Source organism: Nyctereutes procyonoides, unplaced genomic scaffold (genome assembly GCF_905146905.1).
Source record: "Nyctereutes procyonoides isolate TBG_1078 unplaced genomic scaffold, NYPRO_anot_genome, whole genome shotgun sequence".
Classification (NCBI taxonomy): domain Eukaryota; kingdom Metazoa; phylum Chordata; class Mammalia; order Carnivora; family Canidae; genus Nyctereutes; species Nyctereutes procyonoides.
The window spans coordinates 12,680,282-12,699,410 of record NW_026575036.1 but is presented as its reverse complement, the minus strand read 5'-3'; the positions used below and the strand labels follow the sequence as shown (position 1 = coordinate 12,699,410).

General features: G+C 32.9%; 1 protein-coding gene across 4 annotated transcripts in view; it reads right to left on the bottom strand.

The window, feature by feature from the left end:
• Positions 1–19,129, bottom strand: part of CCDC91 (coiled-coil domain containing 91) — a 364,665-nt gene that overhangs the window by 311,879 nt on the left and 33,657 nt on the right. Inside the window, exon 1 of one of the 4 annotated variants that reach the window (XM_055318680.1) lies at positions 11,666–11,688. The exons of the other annotated variants lie outside the window; for them this stretch is intronic. The gene's annotated coding sequence lies outside the window, so the exon portion shown is untranslated. Of the gene's footprint in view, positions 1–11,665; positions 11,689–19,129 lie in introns of those variants that run through there. 4 annotated transcript variants of the gene reach the window in all.

Below are 19,129 nucleotides of genomic sequence, written 5' to 3'. Positions count from 1 at the left end.
ATAATATCCTGTACTTGCATGAAATGTAACCATTCGGGAAAATAAAGGAAAAGTAAGCAGGACCTCTCTGTATTATCTTTGCAACTTCCTATAATCCTATAATTATTTCAAAATAAAAAGGTTTTCTTTTAATTCTACATACATTTGAAAAATTAAAGTATTTACTTTATTAAAATAAAACTTAAATGTGTCCCTTTTAAAATGTTTTGACTTATACTGCATTCTCCTTTGAATTGGTTTGCCAAGTTATCACATACCTGCCTTAGTTTCATAATGTATTAATTTAGTATATACTAGAAACACTAACATCAATGACCTGAAGAAAATGAAGTATGTCTATTTTGTGGCATGTAGTCTTTTTTTACAAACGGTGACAAAAAGTACGAGACAAGCAAGGAAAAAGAAAGAAAACAAGAAGTCAAGAGACAATCAACAAAACAATACCAAGAGACGATCCAGATGGCAAGAACATAAAAAAAAAAAAAAGGTAACTGTGCTTAATATAAGAATATAATGGAAAGGTAGAAAACATGCATAAGTAAATATCAGCAAATAGATGGAAACTATCCAAAAACAAGTAAAATAGAAATACTGATAATGAGAAACATAGTATCAGAGAAGAAACTTCCTTTTGGGTTTATCATCAAACTGTACAGAATAGAAGAAACTTAAAATCAAACTTTAAATCAATAAACTTAAAAATAAATCGAAAGAAATTATCCAAAATGAAATACACACACATACATTGATGAAAAAGAGAAAAAAGCACGAGCTGGTCATGGGCTGCAAAATCCTTTTAAAGGGTCCATAATATGTGTTATTAAAATCCCAGAAAGAGAAGCCAAAGAGAATGACACAAAGAAATAATTGAGGAGATGATGGCTGAAAAGTTTTCAAAATCAATTAAAGACAACAAACATAAATCAAGAAAATTCAGAGAATCCATGCCAGATAAATACAAAGGGCACAAACTCTCATAAAACCTAATGTGAAGTAAGATCTAACAGACACCTAAAAACAATTAAGCATATGAGAGATTTGGAAAGATCACTCAAGATAAAGGACTAAAAGCAAATTCTAACTCTCTACTACTAGGGTAATAAACATCTCTGGTACTTATTCCCTATAACTTTATTCAGATTCAAAGAGTTTGTAAGGATCTCAATCATCAATAATAATGTACAATGCCTAAGCTATTACAGAATTAGCTGTCTGAATCTATAACAATACTGTGACTTAAAGAAAAGTATGAAATTTTGCTAATTCTTTCCAGAGACCCAAAGTTTTTCTCCTAGTAAGAAATACAGTAAATGAAACCAAAGATTTCTCATTAATAAATCATGAAGAGACTTGAATTCCTGGAATAAGATATTGATTAAAAAATGCCCAGTTGACTCCAAATTTAAACAGCCTGGAAATTCCTAAAGATATAACTTAAAAATTGCTTTATCAGAAAGAAAACCATATATTAATTTTTAATTTTTATTATGAATATTTCTTCTAAATTTGATTGGTAACATTTAAGCTATATTTTTCTCAGGACATTTGTCAAAACAAAATAAAAACAATTCCCTATACTCTTTCCTGTAGTGTTTTATTTTACCCTATTCATTTCCAATACTTTTTTTTTTTTTAAAGATCTTATTTATTTATTCGTGAGAGACACAGAGAGAGGCAGAGACACAGGCAGAAACAGGCTCCATGCAAGGAGCCCAATGCACAACTCGATCCCAGGACCCCAGGATCACGCCCCGGGCTGAAGGTAGGGGCTAAACCATTGAGCCACCCAGGGATCCCCCATTTCCAATACTTAAATACATACATACATATTTAAGTTATACATGAGATTATAAATTATTTTATATATTAAATCATAAATATAAGTCATTAATGGCTTCATAATTGCACTCTTCATAACTGTATTATTTATATCTGCATAATATTCCATCAACATAATTTAACTTTTCTCCTTTCCAAAGGAGCTACAGTAATTAATCCCACTACATGCAATTTTTTACAAAATCCTTTCACATATATAAATATATAAATGTGTAATTTTAAATTTTTTTTAAAAGATTTTATTTATTTATTCATTCATGAGATAGAGAGAGAGGCAGAGACACAGGCAGAGGGAGAAGCAGGCTCCCTGCAGGGAGCCCGACGTGGGATTCGATCCCAGGTCTCCAGAATCACAACCTGGGCTGAAGGCGGCGCTAAACCGCTGAGCCCCCCGGGCTACCCTATAATTTTAACTTTAAAGCATAAATATGATCATACCATCATAAAACTTATTTTAATACAGCCTTTCTTCTTATATTGTGGACATAATTCCCTATCTCACATATCTCTCCCTTCCTCATACTCCCATGCCAGCTTCACCTATCCACCCAACCAGATTGTCCAAGTTAACAACCTAATATGTCTCTAACTATATTTCTATTCTCATATAATCATTTATAAATTTGTACTCTCATGTATACATCTACATATATAATGGTATTGTCATTGCACTTTTTTAGTATAATATATCATGCACATTTTTTATTCTTATTTTTTCTCACATAATAATACCCAATGGAAATCCCTCCTAGACTACCGGTATGTATCTGATTCCTTCTTTTAAACTGCTACTAAGATTCCATCCTGTAGATAGATAATAAGTACATATTTATTCCACCATTCCTCTATTGATAGACATGTTTTCAAATTTTTGCCATTACAAATGCTTGTACAAAAACCTTTACATACATGTTTCTATGGGCTAGATTTTTTAAAATGAGATTGCTAGATCAATCAGTATTTTTTTTTAATTTTAACAGACGTCAGATATTCTTCCAAAAAGTTTCTATTAATCTACATTTCTTTTTTTTTTATTTTTTTTAATTTTTTATTTATTTATATCAGTCAGAGAGAGAGAGAGAGGCGCAGAGACATAGGCAGAGGGAGAATCAGGCTCCATGCACCGGGAGACTGATGTGGGATTCAATCCCGGGTCTCCAGGATCGCGCCCTGGGCCAAAGGCAGGCGCCAAACCGCTGCGCCACCCAGGGGTCCCTTAATCTACATTTCTACGAGCAAAGTACAAAAATAACTTTCTCTCAGGTCCTTGCCAGCAAAAAAAATATTGTTGGTCCCTTCTGTTTTTTCTTTTTTTTTCTTTTCCCCATAAAGGGCAAGGGCCAAAGGAGGCAATTTGATAGACACAGCAATATTATATCAGTACTTTAATTTGCATTTCTCTATTCATGAGTGTCAACATCTTTTTATATGTTTTTGCCCACTTGAATTTGCTTCCTCATTCCCTTTGCTCATGGTACTTATACTGCTTGCTATATGCACTTTTTTTGTCAAGATCTAAGTAGTTACTTCAACTAACAGATCAACTTTGCCCTTCTTCTGAATTGCAAATATTTTTACCAAACGCACTGTATGTATAGTGTATTTTTTTTTAATTCAGAAGTTAGGTTTCATACAAATAAATCTTTTTGTAGATTTACAGTCGTGGTTAAGGTCTCTCTCACTCCAAGAATGTATGTATATTCTCTTACATTTACTGTAGAATTTTTTATTAAGTCCTTTAATGTAGAATTTATTTTTGCATATTGTGTAAGATAAAGATTCAACTTTATTTCCCCAAAATGGATAACCAAATATGCCAGAACAATTTATTAAATAATCCACACCCATTGAATTGAATTTTCATATATAACATGTTTTTATGTATGGTGATCTATTTCAAGATCCTCTAGTTTGTTTCCCCTGCTTATTTTAATTCAAAGATTTTCAATATTATTCATAAAATATCCTTCTCCCGGCCATCATCATATCCCCAGCATCAAGTCCAATAGGTGACACACTCTAATTGCTCAATCATTATTTGCTAAATGAATGAATAAACCTGGGATAGAATAATCTCATTATAAAACCCTTAACTAAATTACATCTGTGAAATCCTTTTTCCAAAAAAGGTAACATTTACAGATCCCAAAGATTAGGACCTGTTATCTTTGGAGAACATTTTTCTGCCTACCACAATGTATGTCATATATAAATATATATATATATATGTTTTATACACCACACACACACATATATGTTAACATAACTGGAAGAGACTAGCATAACTATTGAAGACATGCTCAGAGTTACATGAAATCAAAGAAAATAAGTCAATTGCTTACAACACAATACAAATATACAAAGAACACTTTGCTAATTTTCAATTCCATTAGTATATAATACCACAGTTTTGTGTGTGTATGTGTATATATACATGCATATGTGTGTGTGTGTGTGTGTGTGTGTGTATATATATATATATATATATATATATATATATATATATATACACTACCACAGCTGTGTATACTTCTACCTACTGTTTTTTCGATGAAAGAAGTCTCTAAAAACCATACCTACTATATTCAAATGAAAGAGACTAAAGGGAGATAAATGTTCGGTTTTGTAAAAAGAGGTGGAGCTGTGAACAACTTTCTATTTAAAATGTATCATCATTATTATACTTATACAAAAATAAAAAGTATAAGATTGAATATTACTTAACTGCAAAAACATTATACATATACAGCTATGTTAAACATGAAAATGTACAAACTTTGGGAAAAAATCATTCTCTAATGCAAATAAGTCCTAATTATTTCCATAAATCAGATTTCCACATTTTATGTGATCCTAAATTGTGGCTCACCTGTATTTTACAGGTTTTAAAGATACCTCAGTTACTAAGGTTTTCATATTTCACTATGTGGCCAATTTTAAGGTAACAATGACTACACATCACTTTCCATAATCTGAGCCATGCTTTAATGTAGTATATTAACTCTCATGTGAACTGTTTTGAATACAGCAGTTTACTGTAGGTTTTTTTTCTTCTTCTTTACTTCATATGGGGAAATCATACTTCAACATAAAATAGTAAATATTAAAATAACTTATAGAATAAAATAATGCAAGCCAAGAAAGATTAAATGGATGTGAGAAAAGGCATATTATAATACCATAGTGACATTAAGCTTATAAATGTAATTTTATACTGCTATTCAGAATATCTATATTATGTACAAAATAATAAAGTCAAGAAGAAATATTCCTCCACAGAAAATTGCCTCTACCTAATACATAATATTTGTATAAAATAAGGGAAATAAACTAACAATTACCAAAAATTATTATTTCTATGAATTATGTAACAAAATAAAAGTACATAAGAAATTTAGTAAGTCATTATTAATAGCAATGTTTTACAAGTCACTGGAAATAACCAGTCTTTGCCTAAAGAGAAGAATCACTTAAAATTTAGTGGATTTAACATCTGAAAGTAATTCCTTTAGACACCATCAGGAAAACAGGTGCCAGCACCAATCACAAGGAGAGGAAGAATATTTCCACTTCTGCTTTATTCAAAAAATAATTCAACACCATTATTAATTACATTCATTTGACATAGATCAAATAAAATTCCTTCGATTAAAATAGTCTCAGATCTAACAAAATATTGACACACACATTCAAATATTGGCTGATCTTAATAAAAGTGATATTACTTCACAGTAAAACCTAGTGAAATAAATTATTTCTAATGACCATTTTAGATGTTTTTCTGAGTCTTCGTTAATCAACAAAAAAGATCATAGTGTGTCATTGAAAGAAATGATACTCAAAAGATCTGATTTTCCTTAATCATTAAAAATGATAAAGGACACTGTTTTTAAAATCAATAGTAAATTATATATATATATATATGACACTACTTCTAGTGTAAGTAACAAAAAAGAAAAAATGTTACTTGCAAATACTAAATTCATTTAAAAATGACTCAGTCTACTTAAAACCAATTCACACTGTTGTCTAAAATGTCTGTTAACAAGATACCAAATGGAATCCGCCAAAAGATTAAAACTCAAATTCATCTGTACGTTACTGAACTTTGTTTTCTTCCTTTTTTTTTCAATGCTATGAGGCACTATAACTTAAACCTACTGATAAAATTAGCTGAACCGATAAATTAGAACTGTACAGTAGCCATTACTATGATATAAATATTACATCATTATAGTAATGCCTGCATTTTATCCTTCACCAGTTTTACTCTCCAGATGTTTCATATTCATTTATGATTTGAAACAGTTAAATACAGACTCATATGTTCTTCCACAGACTTCAATGTTGACATCTTACCAGAAATATTCTCAGGCTTTTAAAAATGTCATCAACTGTATATACCATTTAAACCTGTGTCAGATTAAAAATGGCCACAAAATTTTTGGCATGACTCCTATCAAGAAGTGGACCCTATGTCTCCTCTCCTTGAATGTGAATGAGCTCCATGATGGCTTTCACCTGTCATATGGGCAAAAATGACACTGTATCATTTTGTAGGCTTAAACCTTAAGAACCTGATGGTTTCCACTTCCTGTCCTATAGGAAACTTGCTTTGGATGATGCTACTCTCCACAGAGGAAATTTGACTATCCTGAGACTACTATGTTGTAAGGGAACCCAAAATAGCCATGTGGAGAGACCATATAAAGAGAAAAATACCTAATGAATCTCCCACTCTTCCAGTAATCGTAGGCTCAGTGCAAGATGACCAGAACAGTATATAGCCAGCAAAATCCTTCCCAAATTCCTGACCTACAAAACTGTGAGTGAAATAAAGCAGTTTTTTAAGCCACTAAGATTTTGGGATTGTTTACTGTACACACAACAGATAACTCAAACAAAAACTACAGTTTCAGTTTATGTACAAATAAACTCACTATGACAATAAGGAAGACAGCAGACTACCTATTTTTAACAAGAATGAAACTTTTAAAAACTTTTAAATTATCAATTTAGTATCTACAGTACAAGTTTCTTTGTCTTTCATCAAATAATTGATGAGTTAATCATGAAATAAACCTATAATCTCTATTACTTTTGATTCTTACTATATTAAGGAAAGTGTCAAGGCTACTAAGACATGACCCTACATATACCTGTGTTCCCAGGTGTTAAATGTACACTGTTGAGTCAGTTGTTTTGTTTTAAACATATTAAACAATCCCACCTTATCTGTTAATATATAATTTGATTAAATATTTTAAAAATCCCTAAGAATTGGAAGTCACTGTTTCCATGAGTAAGTGAATATTTCATAACAATCTGATAAAGTCTGGTTGTTTTTAAAAACATATTTTCAAGAAGGAAGACCATAAAAATTTAGTATAGTAACTGCTGGGACTATTTTCAACTGTCTCACTATACGTAAAAGGAAAGCCAAATTAGATATTGAGGTTAAAGGTTAAAGGTCTGATTTAAGAAAGGCTATGATGAATTCCAATCAGGAGACCTATGTTCACAGAAAAGATGTAGGGTTAATATAAAAAAAAACAGACTATAAACATATACTATGTTTTAAGTTATGTACATATCATTTTCATGACTAACCACTCTCACCAAAAAAAAAATTTATAAACAATATCCAGGAACCTGGGCGGCTCAGTGGTTAAGCATTTGCCTTCCAGCTCAGGGCATGATTCTGAAGTCCCAGGATCAAGTCCCATATCGGGCTCCCTGCATGGAGTCTGCTTCTCTCTCTTTCTCTCTCTGTCTCTAATGAATAAATAAAATCTTAAAAAAAAAATCCAATTGAGTTGGATAAAGGAGCTTGTGCTATAGCTTCTTTTTAGAAAATGTTTAAGGATGAAGTTTCAGTTTTGCAAGACGAAAAGCAATCTGTGGATGGACGGTGGTGATGGTTAACACAAAGTGATTACACTTGGGATCCCTGGGTGGCGCAGCGGTTTGGCGCCTGCCTTTGGCCCAGGGCGCGATCCTGGAGACTCCGGATCGAATCCCACGTCGGGCTCCCGGTGCATGGAGCCTGCTTCTCCCTCTGCCTGTGTCTCTGCCCCTCTCTCTCTCTCTCTCTCTCTCTCTCTGTGTGTGTGTGACTATCATAAATAAATAAAAATTTAAAAAAAAGTGATTACACTTAATATCACTGAATTATACACTTTAAAATGATAAAGACAGTAAATATTTATGTTATGTGTCAGACTGAAATGAACAGACTTAATAATCAAAAAATATCAAAAACATTATGTTGGGCAACTTAACAAGGAGTACATATTGTGTAATTCCATTTATATGACATTCAAGAATAGGTAAAACTAATCTATGTAAAAGAAATTAGAAGAGTTTGGGGAGATGGGTAAAATCGTATATAGAGAGAGATTACAAGGGGAACTGAAGAACTTTCTGGGGAAATGGAAATTTTTTATATCTTAATAGAAATATATAGAGTACATAGTTACATATTAGTCAATTATAACAAATTATACACCTCCTATGTGTACATTTCACAACATATGCAAATTACACAGTTTTTTAAGTGAGGAGGAAGGTAGCAGAAAATAACTGAAAAATTTAGTCTAGAAATTAATTCATGAGAGTTAATCCCTCTGGTATTTGTAATATATTTATTATATTACAATATAAAATATTATATATTAATATATAAATATATACAATATATGTTAATATATTCTATTATATTATATATTAATATATTATATTAATACATATTAATTATATCCTTTTTTCCAGAAAAATAAAATAAAATCTATTGGAAAAAATAAAAGTTTAAAAACTAGGATATAAAACAAATATAATCAAATTCACATATATTTGTATTAACAACAATCACAAAGAGAGGGGCACCCAGGTGCCTCAGTTGGTTGGAGGTCTGCCTTTGGCTCAGGTCATGATTCCAGGTCCTGGGGATCATGAAATAAACCTATAATCCCTATAGGTTATAATATATATTATATATAATTATATAATTATATAAATAATTGTAATATAATTATGTTATAATTATATATTATTAAATGTCAATAGTATAATATATTATGTTAATATTAAATATTGATGATTATATTATTATGATTGTATTATTATGTTTTATATTACATGTATACATATATAATATGCATTATACAATATGTATATATTATAATATATATAATATAGTATATATTAATATATATATGGTATTTTTTAACCACCAGAATTATCACACAGAGCAACTTATTAAAAGGTAATTTCCTTTTAAAAAGCTAAATTCCTAGCTGGTAAGAGAGCAAGGACATGCTATAATTTCTGACTAGTCAAGCATAAGGATGTTAAAGGTAAATAAAACATCACCATTCTTGGTTACTTAAAAACAACAAGATATCTAGAAGGAGTACAAGGTTCAGCTTCCCTCAGATTAGTCTGTTTTTCCATCCGCTTAATCCCCCATCCTAATTCAAGTCAGGCCAATTTAATCCAACAAACTCACTGTATTTATTCTATGTAAATTATGTGAGGAGTTAAGTGTAACAATACAAAAATGAACATATATAACTTCAATCCTCAAGACATTTATAATCTAGTAGATGGCATTGCACAAGTAGCTAACAGCTACAAGAAAAGACTCCGTGGTGCCTGCAATATTCCAATTGAAATTCTATTCAATTCAGATCATTATTTTGAAAGGTGATTTTTATTTTTTTTAAGGAAAGGCAAAAGAGCAGTAAGAGGCTCATGCTATAGGCTTATCCCCTACACCTCCCTTTTTATTACCAATGAAGGAAAAATTCCAGAGATATCTCTGTGTTTCCAAGAAATTTGAGAATGCAAATACAAAGGGTTTCCTGTATGTAGTCTTTACAAGGAAAAGATCGAAAATTCCTGGTTACAATTCTATGAGTGGAAGGGTAAAAGCTTCATCATATTTCTAATTAAGGATATTCAGTTTGACTCAAATCATTGACCATCAATGTTCCTGGCAATATATGGGCAATCAGATTTTAGACTTTTCTGGAGTGAATTATTCTACTATAAAAATTGAAACTCTAAAATTAGAATTATGAAGTGACAGAAAACATCACAATCTGAATTCTACTTACACAAAACCACATGATTTTCAATGCCAAGTTCCTAATTTACAGCTGGGAAAATCACCATTGAAGATAGCCGAGCCTAGATCAAATTCACTCAACATAAAACCAGATGTAGACCTCAAATTACATGTGACATCTCTAGCCACTCATATAAATAAGAATAATGCAAGCTGAAAGAAAAAGACAATAAATTCACCTAGACCTTTTTATACTGGCCACCCTAATAGTAACACAATGTTCCTTTCCTAAAATTCTCAAATAAATTAAAAGAAAGGGAAAAAACATATATATATCTTCATTTAAGTACAATTAAAAATCTAAAATTACTAATTTCAATTCTTCTAGGGTAATTCCTTGAAACAAAACAAGATATTCTAGACCTTAATATACTTGTCATTTTAAAAATATAAAGAAAAAGTCTAGCAGACTTTTAGGATACCAACTCTTGGCATGTCATCTCAGAACCCTTCCCCAAATAACATGTGACAAGTGAACAGGAACAAAATGTATAAAGGATGTACAGGATGTTTCTTCAATTGTTTGCTTAATCGGCTACTGATTTCCCCACCATAAGTTAACAAAATCAAAAGTAACTCAACAGGAGTCTGTCTGCAAGTATAAAATCACTTTACATTATTTGGCTTTAAAAGTTTGTACCCTATGGAAAATCCATTCGAAACTACCTGGCAAGTACATGCTAAAATATTTTGTTTGTCATTTGAAGCCACACCAGATTCCAACCCACAGAGACAAGATTTCCAGTTTATTTCTCACAACCCACATCTTTAAAACCCGAGATTACAACATAAAAAAGTATTGTTCAGATTCTATAACAGTAGTAAAGCCAGTTAGTCACTATAGAGCTCTATTCTGGGGGAATTTTTTGAAGCTTCTAATATCCATAATATACAGCATTTCAATATCTAAATTAAGTACTCAAAGCTAACCTTTGGAAGATATATACATATATATTTAATATATATATTTTAGAAAAAGAAAATAGAACTCTTAGATAACAAAATGAAGACCTCTTGAACCACAGGGCACATAGTAACTGGTATCTCTTAGTTTTGTCAACCCACTGACAGGGAAGAATTCTGAGAAGATAAATATTTTAAATAAGTAAGTATATTTTAGAAAAATGTCTAGGAAGTGATACAGATAATGGTGTGGAAGCAGAATAAGCTAGTTTTAAGGGAAATAAAAGAGACAAATATAATCCAAATGAAAGCTACTCTGGAAGTGAAAACAGTGAAAGGAAAACTAAAAGATTTCACTGGTTTCTAGTTTTGAAGAAGCAGGTAGAAAAGCAAGTTTGGGTAGAAGAAATGAGACATAAAATTAAAGAGATGAGTTATAAAATGATTACTCTGAGCCTAAGCAATATGGTCACATTTAGTCGGAGGTTTCAAAAAAGAAAGACCAGTAGGATGCAGTCCAGTAAGAAGTTGACTAGAAAGAGCTCTTTCTAAAAGAGAAGTGGGAAGAACTGCCAGGATAAACATATTTAGAAAGCATCAAAGTACATACAGCAATTAAAAATTTAGGCTAAGTAAAGTAGAAAATAAATATCCACAAATCCATACTGATATATATGATAAAAAAAAAGGAAGGAAGGAATAAAAAGAACAGAAAAGAATAACAGAAGAAAAGGAGGAAGGAAGAATGGAGAAATTTGCCATGCAGAAAAATTCCAATTAATTTATATACTCTACCCTCAAGAAGGTGAAACTTCTCACTCCTTAAGTGTGGCCTGCACACGCTGACTTTGTTCTGCAAATACATATGGAAAGGGAGGAGAAAGAAGAATTGTAAAGCAGAAAAGCCAGACAAAAAACATCTCAGCCAAATGATCAAGGTCAATATGAACAATGATTAAGTTATGTTGATAGTATGTACCCTTGATACGACATAATAAAATGACATTTTACATCTGTGGTCTCCTCCCAAAAACCCCTAACTTCATTCTAAATGTAAGTAAAACATAAGAACAACCCCAATTGTTTGAAGGACAATCTATAAAACACCTGACCAATACTACTCAAAACTGTCAAGGTCATCAAAAGAAAGCAAAGTTTAAAAAACCATCATAGCCAAGAATCTAAGTACCAATAACCATTAAATATAATAGGTATCCTGCCCATAAGGGAACCTGGAAGAGAACACGGATGGTACACATAAACTATGGAAATTTGAAAAGAGTATGGACTTTAGTTAATAATTATGTATAAACAATGTTTCATTAATTTTTTAAAATGTTAATAATTATATATAAACATTGTTTCATTAATTTTTTTAAAGGCACCATACTAATAAAACAAAAGTAGGAAAAACTATGAGTGGGGTATATGAGAAATCTCTGTACTAAGCTCACATTTTTTCTATGAATCTAAAATTATTCTAAACATTTATTTATTTATTTATTTATTTATTTATTTATTTATTTATTTATTTTTACTTAGGCCAAGAAAATAGAAAACACAGAAAACCATTACTACTGAAGGGATAGGTCAGAGAAAGTCAGTAAAAGAAATTTAAAAGAAATGATCATAAATACACAAAGACATAATCATGCCCTAGAAATCATATGGACAAAGTATACAAGGATGAAAATACACATAATAGAGGTCAAAGAAAATAAAAAATGAACAAAAACCACTGGATTTAGAAGGTAATTAAAAAAAAAACGAAAGTTCAGTGGAACTAAAAAGATGAAAGGTTTATGATGCCTTATGAGCCCTGATTTTATAACTCGCTCAGTCATATATCTCTTAAGAGATTCTCCTAATTTCCAATCTATCAAAAGTCTTCTCTATTCCTTGAATTCACATCAACTTAGTGGCCAAAATCTAACTCTTACTGAATCATCTTACACAATGTAAAGTATCAGGAGATGCATCAGATAGCATTTTTCATCCAGAAGTAAGAGAAATTCCAAAAGCAAACTGGCTTCAACAATAAGGAAACACATAACCATTATCAAATAGAAGAGGAAGTCCACAGGTACAGGAGGTTCTAAGAACAAGTCAGAGCTTCAGAAATCCTCTGTAACTCCCCTCACTAACTGCCTATGTGCAGCTTCATCTACAGACTGGTAGCAAGATAATCAAGATATTCTGAGATTATAATTTGCCCATCTTTGAACCTGTCGCTAGCAAAGAAAGGGAATTGCCATGTTTCACTTAGACTTACCAGAATCAATCCTTAAACTAAGAAAGAGCACCCCTTTTTCTGAGTCTTGTGAAGATGAGTTAGATGTCTGAACAAAACAGATTCCATTAGAAAGACAGACATGAAAAAACAATGTTAAATAAGCCATCAACAGATGCTAACTAGGAAGTTGTTATTTACACGTTTTCCTAGCTTTGGAAAGTTTTAAAAACCACTTTAATAGTGAAGAATAGGCTTAAACAAATAAAAGCCTTCTTTATTTCCTTCTTCATATATTCAATGGATAACCTAAAAGATGATCATTACTGTTTTACAGGACAAGATGGAAAATATGGTATGAATTTGTAAGATTTCTCTGATCAAACATATCACAAAAACAAAATGTATTTGGTTATTTTAAAACTAGAACCCTATAACATTTTACACTAAATTGTTATTTTGTTGGGGATAAAATAGTAAGAAATCCCAAGGGACTGGAAAGAGCACTGGATGTGGAGTCAGGGCACAAGGCCCTAGTCCTAACACTGACTAAATTACACATTATCATAGACAGTCACCAAATCTATCTTGAGTTCAGTGCCCTCCTCTGTTAAATTAGAAAGTTCAGAGAAGGGGTTCTTCAAGTTTTCTCTCTGGTTAATTCACTTATTAACTAGATTTATGCGAACTATTTAACATTGTAATTCTGGGCTAGACAAATCCTCAAGACAATCTTTCAAGCCTACAAACTGATGATACAAAAGCTTCACTTTCAAACACTTAACTACAAAACTTTACTTTCATGAAAATCTTCACTGTGGCCAGAAATGTAAATAGCATGATGTTCCAATTTCTGAAATAACTCAATAATTTAATTCAATTTATCTTTTAACCCATATTCATTACTAAAAGGTTGCAGTATACCTACAGAAGCAAACCCTCACTACTGGACAGGAGAATGGAAAATGACAAAAACTTAACCACTTTGAAATTCAATTAAAGACAATATTTCTAACCACTAAAGTCTAAATGAGGAAGAAGATGGAAATCAAAACACAACAAAAAAGCTGGAATTCAAGTTAAAACCAGAAGGAGAAATTTCTAGATAGAGTAAGAAAGGAGGTAAATACCCACCCCAAAGTAAAACCAGTTTATAGTCCTAGAAGAAATTAAATCTAAATATCTCCTGAATTTCTCTGAAAGACTGTTAATTTACACAAAATTCATAGACATAATTTCCAAAAACAGGTTGGTGACAGAAACAAGAGAGGAAACCATTACTCTGCCCTTTGGGAACCTCAAATTAATGGATTTTGGCAAACCAGACACAAATCATATGGGATGACTGGATAAAACCTTATGATTTTAGCCAACTGCATTATGACCTGGAGTTGGTTCTTTTCAAGATTATTAATAATGAAAAATACTTGCACAGGATACACATGATTGCCAGGAAAAAAAATTCTCTTCTTTGAAAGTTTTTAAAACAACAAACTACCCACAGAAACCACATGGGCACAAAATGAAACAAATCTGGTCACTGATTTGTGGAGCATTTAAGCACTCCCCAAGTGAAAAATCCAGCTTTAGGCTCTCTTTCTGGACAAGCAGAACATCCATGGAAATACCTGACTTAAAGCTACCAAGGAAACAGTACAGACATACCTCTACTGATCTGAGTTTCAAGAGAAATAATTTTCCCCAGAACCTTATGGTTTTAAGAGACTATTTACTTATTTTACAATATTTCTTTTCCTCATCGTAAGAATCTAGATAAAGCCTAAAAACTCTCAAAATTACGTAAAAGAAAATAAAATCTCAAAGTGCTTAATATCATATTAATGACATAAATTATCACCTCCTGTAATTGTCAATTTAAATACCAAAAGTCCCTACAATCAGTAGCAGTATTATTAACGAATAAGGATTACTCAATTTATCAAATTATATAATAATCCCCTAGTGAAATGGTATACCAAAAAGGAAAATTTCAAAAGAGGAAAAGATAAATACAGAGGGAGAGATCTCACTCAGGATTCAAGCGAAAGAAAGCAGGAGATAAGGGGCATATATAGCTGCACTGGAACACTAGAAAGTAGGCTGTGTACATTAAATAGGTCAAGTCTCAGAAAAGGGAAGCCAACTGAAACCAGAGCCAAACACAAGAAAGCACACAGCATTGCCTAGGGTAAAATACAAAGGCTACATAAAGATTCATCTGTGTACAGAAAACTCAAACATATATTAGATATATTAACAAAAAATAGAAATTTTATCTTGACAGCATCACAAAAACAACCACCTATTCCTTTAAAAAGTCAAGAAAAAACGTTTTTCACCATGGCCTATATTATATCCTCTACAAGACATAGAAAGAACACAATAAAAACCTAACCTAAGAACTACAAGTTTACATACATCTACACACATGCCCCACCACGCTTTTTATTTCCTGACACAATGCTATTAAAATTAGGGATTTTTTTCTCTTCTACTTTGGCTTTATGTAAGGTGCTGACTTTTCCCTTGGATAGGCTAGCAAAGCTCAGCTTGTCAAAGCTTGCGTAACCTTGAAGAACACATATAATTTCCAGAAGAAATAAAGAAAGAATGGAAAAATAGACAAGTTTCCAAAAGAAATAATTTTAAATTGTACATATCTATAGTCCTCATCCTTTAGAGATGATGTTATTGGTGGTATTTGTTACTACATGCATGAATCCTAAAAAGACCAAAGCGTTAGAACCATCAAGTGCAACTGCAGCTATCCTATAAACTATAGTTTCAACACAATGAAAAGTATAATAATGCCAAGGATGGAAAGCTCTGGAACTGTCACCTAGTCAGAAAGAATACAGATCTGGAGAAAGATCAGATTAGACTCATTTCAGAAAATGAACAGGAAAACCCTATAGCTATACTGAGGATCTCTAATTAATCAAAAAGATCAAAAAAGTTAAAATTTGCACACTATTATTCTTCACATTACGTCAAAATGAGTGTGTTTTCTACATAGTTGCTAAGTACAATGATCTATTATGGATACAGAAATGAGAAATGTCTGGTTTTTCAAGGTTTATTAAGAATAGGAAGTAATGTGTCTAAGATATAAGAAAATTACCAAAAAATATGGTGTATATTCCTAGTGTGTAAATTTTATACAAAGACATAATGACAAGAGGAGAGGCTTTATTTTCTATGAAATACTTTATAAAATATAAAATATAACAAAAGATAAAAAGAGGCACCTGGGTAGCTCAGTGGTTGAGCATCTGTCTTTGGCTCAGATCGGGATCCCGGGATCCTGGGATGGAGTCCCGCATTGGCCTCCCTGCAGGGAACCTGTTTCTCCCTCTGCCTATGTCTCTGTCTCTTTCTGTGTGTCTCTCATGAATGAATGAATAAAATCTTAAAAATAAAAATAAAAAAAGCATGAACAGAAAAAATAAAACACACATTTCCTATCACCAGCAGACATCTTTATACAATCTACCTCTAACATATCCATTATCTTCTATACAGTGGTTACTTCAAAGGAAAAGCATGACAAAGGTTGAAGGAAAGTTTAAATTACACTATACGATAACATTCTACTTTCAATCAAAATGGAGACACAGGGGCCAGATTTAACTTTTCAAGTAACCGAACTAGAAAACTGAACAAGATATATAAAACAGTGGTTTTTAGATATTAGACCACAGATAGCACAGGACTGTAACACCTGAAAAAAAGGAAATAAGCAGAGTAAGGATTGTCATTGCCCAGCTGACAATCTGAAGTCAGTTAACAGGCTACAAGAACCCAAGCAAAACTAAGTTCAGGAGACAGTTAAAAGTTTATAAGGCAACTAGAATTTCCAGGGCCAAGAACCTGAGAAAACTACGCTGGGTAAGAATCCCAGAGATAGAAATGTCTGCTGTCTTGGGATGACTAAAACCCATACACAAATGACAGAAAATTACAGAAGACTAGGAAAAGATAAACAAAAGTGAGTACAACATCTGGAGCTCACACACAGTGGGCAATGGTTTGTATTCCTACTAGTTAGAGTGCATAAACCATGTAAATACATAGAGGATTCAGCTGAATTCTTGGGAACACATCTCCTTAGTAGTGTGGTTACATTAGATCTACAATCAAATCTGTTCTGGACCCACACTCACAAATCTTAAAAATATGCCTCAAATAATCCACTTGATTTTAAATAGCATAAGTGAGAGTTGGAACAATATACAGTATTTAAATAATACAACAAAATTCAACAATCAATAAGATAAAACTCAAAATATCTTCATCCAATCAAAATTAACAGCCATTCAAAAAAATCAGAAAGAGACTGCAGGGAAGATGGCAGAGTAGGAGGTCCCTGAGCTGACCTCCACCTACAGACACACTGAGATTGCAAGTACATATAATGCAACTAATTCAAAACATGACCAGAAGACTAGCAGAACAACTCTTCCATAGCTAGGGATATAAAGAAAAAGCCACATCAAGAAGGGCAAGAGGGACTGAGAAGTAGTTAGGAACAAAACCTCCTGCATGGTAACCCACAAATGGGAAGATACCACAGGAGTGGAAGTCCTCCCTGAGGAGCAAGAAGATGAGGCCCCACATTGGGTACCCCCAGCTCCAGGAACCTGAACTGGAAAGACAAGTCCCATACCATCCAGCTTTGAAAACAAGCAAGAATAACTGAGAGAGCCAAAGGCCTATATATGAAACCAAGACTTCACACTTAGAGGATCAGAATACTGTATTATTCATCCAAGACCAAGCACAAGGGTAAAGTTTAAAGAGCACCTGGGTTATAGGTAAAGGAGATTTACTAATTTTAAGGCATATGCCAGAGGGGCAGGGATCATCAAGAACTTTCCCCCAGAAGTGCTAGGGGAAATAGTCTCCATTTTCCTGGCTAGTAGAGCTCACCCCATCCGTGCGTCCCCTGCATACCCACCCAACCCTCCCATCCCAAAAGGCACCCTCCAGAATGAATCCTGATTTGCCATAGCCCACAGGCACACAGACTTAGCTGGATTGGGCATCCACCAAAATGGACTAACACCCACTTACCTGGTGGACAACCCCAGGGGAGGCTGGGGGAGCGGGGGATGCCAGCCCACCTACCAGCACAACTACAGCAGTCAAGGCTCACTCAAAACAGGAAGACACACAGACACAGGGGAAACCCCTGGAGTGCCTACTTCAGAAGGTGACTAAGGGGGGCTGCAATACCAGGCCCCACAGGAAATGTTCTACATAAGGTTACTATATTCCAGATCAGGAGACGTAGCCGGCCTATATAAACAGAAACAAAGAGCCAGACAAAATGAGGATCAGAGGCATACATTCCAAACAAAAGAAAACAACACCTTATAAAAACAAAACAAAATGGAGATAAGAAATCTACCAGGTGGGATGCCTGGTTGGCTCAACAGTTGAGCGTCTGCCTTCATTCAGCTCAGGGTATGATCCTGGGATCCGGGACTGAGTCCCACATTGGGCTCCTTCAGGGAAGCCTGCTTCTCCCTCTGCCTGTGTCTCTACCTCTCTCCCTCTATGTCTCTCATGAATAAATAAATAAAATCTTTAAAAAAAGGAAAGAAAAAAAATCTACCTGGTGAAGAGTTCAAAGTAACAGTCATAAAGATGCTAACTAGACTAGAGAGAAGAAAAGGAAAGGAAAGAAAAGAAAGCTACCTGGTGAAGAGGTCAAAGTAACAGTCATAAAGATGCTAACTAGACTAGAGAGAAGAGTATATGAACTCAGTGAGACCTTCAACAAAAGAAGGAAAACATTAAAAAAAAAAAATCAGAACTAAAGAATACAATAGTTAAAATGAAAAATACACTAAAGGGAGTCAACAGCAGATACGGAATATAGAATAGATCAGCAATCTGGAAGACAGGATAATGGAAACCACCCAAATGAACACAAAAAGATAAAAGAATTTTTAAAAATGGGTATAGGTTAAGGGACCTCTGGAACAACATCAAATGTACTAACATTTACATCATAGGAGATGAAT